Raw genomic sequence first — 6,421 nt, 5'->3', positions numbered from 1 at the left:
GCCTCGACGCACAATGTGGGCTCTGGAACCAGTCTCCTTGAGGGGGGCTGGACTCTCTACCACTCTGGAGTTGCCCCCAGTGAGAGGTGCCGAGCGAGTGTGGGCATATTTATTGCCCCCTGACTTGGATCCTGTTCATTGGGGTTCACCCTGGTAGATGAGAGGATAGCGTCCCTCCACCTTCGGGTTGGGGGATGGGTCCTAACTGTTTGCAAGTATGCATCGAGCAGCAGTCTGGAGTACCCACCCTTTTTGGAGTCCCTGGAGGGAGGGGGTGCTAGAGGGTGCACCTGCTGGGAGACTTCAGTGCTCACATGGGTAATGACAGTGAGACCTGGAAGGGTGTGATAGGGAGGAATGGCCCCCCTGATCTGAACCCGAGTGGTGTTTTGTTATTGGACTTTTGTGCTCGTCAAGGGATTGTCCATAACGAACACAATGTTCAGGCATAGGGGTGTCCATATGTGCACCTGGCACCAGGACCCTAGGCCTCAGTTCGATGATCGACTTCGTGATCATGTCATCGGACTTGCGGCCACATGTCCTGGACACTCGAGCGAAGAGAGGGGCGGAGCTGTCAACTAATCACCACCTGGTGGTGAGTTGGCTTCGATGGTGGGGGAGGATGCCGGTTAGGCCTGGTAGGCCCAAACGTATTGTGAGGGGTCTGCTGGGAATGTCAGGCCGAGTCTTCTGTCAGAAGTAGCTTCAACTCCCACTTCCGGCAGAACTTCAACCACGTCCCAAGAGCGGTGGGGGACATCGAGTCTGAATGGGCCATGTTCCGTGCCTCTATTGTTGAGACGGCTGAACAGAGCTGTGGCCGTAAGGTGGTCGGTGCCTGTCGTGGCAGCAATCTCCGAACCTGTTGGTGGACACCAGCGGTGAGGGATGCCGTCAAGCTGAAGGAGTCCTACAGGACCCTTTTGTCCTGTGGGACTCCAGAGGCGGCTAATAAGTACCGGCGGGCCAAATGGAATGCAGCTTCGGTGGTTGCTGAGGCAAAAACTCTGGCATGGGAGGAGTTTGGGGAGGCCATGGAGAACGACTTCCGGATGGCTTCAAGGAGATTCTGCTCCACCATCCGGTGTCTCAGGAGGGGGAAGCAGTGCAGTGTCAACACTGTATATGGTGGGGATGGTGTGCTGCTGACCTGGACGCAGGATGATGTGGGTAGTGGGGGGAGTACTTCGAAGACCTGCTCAATCCCACTAACATGTCTTCCATTGAGGAAGCAGAGCCTGGGGACTCTGAGGTGGGCTCTTCCATCTCTGGGACTGAGGTCACTGAGGCGGTCAAAAAAACTCCTTGGTGGCAGGGCCCCGGGGGTTGATGAGATACGCCCGGAGTTCCTCAAGGCTCTGGATGTTGTAGGACTGTCTTGGTTGACATGCCTCTGCAACATCGCATGGACATCGGGGACAGTGCCTCTGGACTGGCAGACCGGGATGGTGGTCCCCCTCTTTACGAAGGGGGACCGGAGGGTGTGTTCCAACTATAGAGGGATGACACTCCTCAGCCTCTCTGGAAAAGTCTGTTCGGGGATCCTGGTGAGGAAGGTCCGTCAGATAGTTGAACCTCAGATTCAGGAGGAACAGTGTTGTTTTCATCCTAGTCGCAGAACAGTGGACCAGCTCTACACCCATGGCAGAGTCCTGGATGGTGCATGGGAATTTGCACAACCAGTTTACATACAGTTAGGTCCATAAATATTTGGACAGAAACAACTTTTTTCTAATTTTGGTTCTGTACATTATTACCACAATGAAATTTAAATGAAACAACTCAGATGCAGTTGAAGTGCAGACTTTCAGCTTTAATTCAGTGGGGTGAACAAAACGATTGCATAAAAATGTGAGGCAACTAAAGCATTTTTTTAACACAATACCATCATTTCAGGGGCTCAAAAGTAATTGGACAATTGACTCAAAGGCTATTTCATGGGCAGGTGTGGGCAAGTCCATCGTTATGTCATTATCAATTAAGCAGATAAAAGGCCTGGAGTTGATTTGAGGTGTGGTGCTTGCATGTGGAAGATTTTGCTGTGAACAGATAACATGCGGTCAAAGGAGCTCTCCATGCAGGTGAAAGAAGCCATCCTTAAGCTGCGAAAACAGAAAAAAACCCATCCAAGAAATTGCTACAATATTACGAGTGGCAAAATCTACAGTTTGGTACATGCTGAGAAAGAAAGCAAGCACTGGTGAACTCAGCAACGCAAAAAGATTTGGACGTCCACGGAAGACAACAGTGGTGGATGATTGCAGAATCATTTCCATGGTGAAGAGAAACCCCTTCACAACAGCCAACCAAGTGAACAACACTCTCCGGGGGGTAGGTGTATCGATATCCAAGTCTACCATAAAGAGAAGACTGCATGAAAGTAAATACAGAGGGTGCACTGCAAGGTGCAAGCCACTCATAAGCCTCAAGAATAGAAAGGCTAGATTGGACTTTGCTAAAGAACATCTAAAAAAGCCAGCACAGTTCTGGAAAAACATTCTTTGGACAGATGAAACCAAGATCAACCTCTACCAGAATGATGGCAAGAAAAAAGTATGGAGAAGGCGTGGAACAGCTTATTATCCAAAGCATACCACATCATCTGTAAAACACGCTGGAGGCAGTGTGATGGCTTGGGCGTGCATGGTTGCCAGTGGCACTGGGACACTAGTGTTTATTGATGATGTGACACAGGACAGAAGCAGCCGAATGAATTCTGAGGTGTTCAGAGACATACTGTCTGCTCAAATCCAGCTAAATGCAATCAAATTGATTGGGTGGCGTTTCATGATACAGATGGACAATGACCCAAAACATACAGCCAAAGCAACCCAGGAGTTTCTTAAAGCAAAGAAGTGGAAAATTCTTGAATGGCCAAGTCAGTCACCTGATCTTAACCCAATTGAGCATGCATTTCACTTGTTGAAGATTAAACTTCAGACAGAATGGCCCACAAACAAACAGCAACTGAAAGCCGCTGCAGTAAAGGCCTGGCAGAGTATTAAAAAGGAAGAAACCCAGCATCTGGTGATGTCCATGAGTTCAAGACTTCAGGCTGTCATTGCCAGCAAAGGATTTTCAACCAAGTATTAGAAATTAACATTTTATTTCCAGTTATTTAATTTGTCCTATTACTTTTGAGCCCCTGAAATGAAGGGATTGTGTTAAAAAAAATGCTTTAGTTGCCTCACATTTTTATGCAATCGTTTTGTTCACCCCACTGAATTAAAGCTGAAAGTCTGCACTTCAACTGCATCGGAGTTGTTTCATTTAAAATTCATTGTGGTAATGTACAGAACCAAAATTAGAAAAAGTTGTCTCTGTCCAAATATTTATGGGCCTAACTGTATGTTTTGTGGACTTTGAAAAGGCGTTCGACTGTGTCCCTCAGGGAATCCTGTGGGGGTGCTCCGGGAGTATGGGGTACCGGACCCCCTGATGAGGGCTGTTTGGTCCCTGTACAACCGGTGTCAGAGCTTGGTCCGCATTGCCAGCAGTAAGTCGAACCCGTTTCCAGTAAGAGTTGGACTCCGCCAGGTCTGCCCTTTGTCACCGATTCTGTTCATAACTTTTATGGACAGAATTTCTAGGCACAGCCAGGACATTGAGGGGGTCTGGTTTGGTGGGCTCAGGATTGGGTCACTGCTTTTTGCAGATGATATTGTCCCGTTTGCTGTAATCTTCAGCTCTCTCTGGATCGGTTCGCGGCTGGGATGGGAATTGGCACCTCCAAATCCAACACCATGGTTCTCAGCCGGAAAACGGTAGGTTGCCCTCTCAGGATTGAGAGCGAGATCCTGCCCCAAGTGGAGGAGTTCAAGTATCTCGGGGTCTTGTTCACGAGTGAGGGAAGAATAGAGCTTGTCATCAATAGACGAATCCGTGCAGTGTCCGCAGTGATGCAGACTCTGCATCGGTCTGTTGTGATGAAAAAGGAACTGAGCCGAAAGGCCAATCTCTCAATTTACCAGTCAATCTATGTTCCTACCCTCACCTATGGTTATGAGCTATGGGCAGTGACCGAAAGAACTTGAATATAAGCAGCTGAAATGAGTTTCCTCCGCAGGGTGTCTGGGCTTTCACTTAATGATAGGGTGAGAAGCTCGGTCATCGGGAAGGAGCTCCGAATAGAGCCACTGCTACTCCGCATCAAGAGGAGTCAGATGAGGTGGCTCAAACATCTGATCAGGATGCCTCCTTGGTGAGGTGTTCTGGGCACGTCTAACTGGGAGGAGGCCCCGGGGAAGACCCAGGACATGCTGGAAGGACTATGTCTCTTGGCTGGCCTGGGAACGCCCAGAATTCCCCTGGAATTAATGGGATTAATACTTCGCATTATTTGACTGCCTTTAATTTGCTTCTTCTCTTGGTAATGCTTAGTTTGTAACCAAAAATATGAGGTATCCAAATACTGTTAAATTCTAGACCAATTTCAACTTACATTTTCACTCTAAAGTTTAATAAAAAATTATAAACATTTAACTTTTATCTTAAAGGAAAAGTTTGGTATTTTTCAAGTTGGAAGTAACAGAACTGTTTGCATTATTAAACCTCAACCTGATTAAACTTAGGTTTCTAAAGTGGGGTGTGTGTGTGTGTGTGCATGTGCGTGTGTGTTTGCCCTGTTTTCACACTGTGGTCCTGCCTTAGATAAGCAGGTTAGGAAGATGAACAGATGTATGCCTGTAGTGTCTGTTCTGCTCTTGTCACTTGGTTATATACTTTCGTATGCTGAATGTTCTCTCAACAAAGCACACGTGCACTCTCAATCCAGCAGCAGCAGGCAATATCTTTGTAAAATAACAAAAGTCTCTGGTTGTTCTTGTCTAGTTGTCTACAGAACTGAGACAAATTCTCATCTGGGCATCAACATTCAAGATCAGCAGTGACTTTCCAATGGGAATCCATGCCTCGGCACCTCAAGTTTGCCGTAGAGGGAGATGAGCAGCAAAGTGACAAGTTGTGGTATAGCGGGTCCACGACCCAGGAAAAAGTGTCCATTTTAATAAATGAATCAAACAATTGGCTGACTCATTCTCCATGGGTGTGCGCTCACGCAGCTGAGGGAAGTTGGTGGAGTAATTGGGGTGAGACGCAGTTGCACATGAAGCTGCTGTCTTTCTCAATTGCTTCATCGGCTTCCTGCAGTATGTGACTTGAGATTCTGCACCCATGGAGCCTTATAAGAACGAGCCGTCATAAGAACTGGAGGGAAGGAAAAAGGCCGATTTGAGAAGGAAAGAAAAAGATAGAAAACGAAAGGAGGTTAAAAGATTGAAAAAGGCAATGTGGTAGGTGGAGATCCGGTGCAAGTGAGTGTTAGGAAAGTGGAAAGGGCAGACACTCATGAGGAAGTCCCTTGGAGTGTGTAAACGGTGCTCAGGGTTGATGGTCAATCCAGCTGAGTGACCTGGGTAGTTAGGGTGGCTGCAACGCTGCTCAGTTGTAGTGACTTGCAGGAGAAGGAGAGACAGAGAGGTATTCAGCAGGTGGTGCTGTGGACCACAAGGACACATGCCTGGTAGTGGGAGTCGGATGCTTGATGGGGTGCACCGCCTGCAGTCAGAGAGAGCTAGAAGGGATAGAGTTGGGCTGAACTGCTGGATAGGCACCTCCTTGACTGCAAGGTCCCACTCTAGGGTAAGTCACAGAGACGGCCGAGTTTTAAATGACTGCACTGGGGCTCAGGATTTTAAGGTTTTTAAGGACAGTTTCCTGCCCCATGGTTTTTAACCTTGTTTTAATGGAATATTTATTTTATTGGATTTTAACCTCCACAGAGACACCTTCTTTTTAAATAGTATTTATTTATTGACTATTTTACACTGCACTTTTTGGACACTTGGGGTTTTTTTTTTTTTGTTTTTTTGGATTGTTTATTAAAAGCACTGTTCATTTTTACACCATCCCCTTGCCTTAGTATATGTTTGTCCTCATCTGCTGGCTCCTCACTCAGAAACATTATTGGTGAAGTCAGGTTCAAGATTCTCACAGTGGCACCAGGTGGCATGGGTATAGCTTTTAAAATGACTGAATTTCAGAGTGATGTTTTGCTTTTTACTTTTTTTTTTTTCTTAAAACAAATTGGACATTCTGTTTTACAATATGTGTGTTATCTTAAGTTGTGGATGAACAGTAACATTTTGACTTGGAGAAATGGATATATTTGGAAGGTCTTCAGATTTTTTTTAGGTTAGAATGACTGGTCAGTTTGAAACTCCAAAGGCAGGAGGGATGTGTCTATCATAGGGACGTTGAATACATTGTAGACAAAAATACTCTTGACAATATAACATGTTCTGTGCATACTTTCATGGTTTATATCTTAAGCAAAGCAATCAATCCTTAGAACAATTAACCAGTTATCAGTGAGTAACATCACAGGGTCTGAAATCTCAAATGGGGATGCTGGCATAAA

Source organism: Erpetoichthys calabaricus, chromosome 2 (assembly GCF_900747795.2).
Source record: "Erpetoichthys calabaricus chromosome 2, fErpCal1.3, whole genome shotgun sequence".
Taxonomy (NCBI): Eukaryota; Metazoa; Chordata; class Cladistia; order Polypteriformes; family Polypteridae; genus Erpetoichthys; species Erpetoichthys calabaricus.
The sequence above is the reverse complement of the archived record's forward strand: the minus strand, read 5'-3'. Positions refer to the sequence as shown.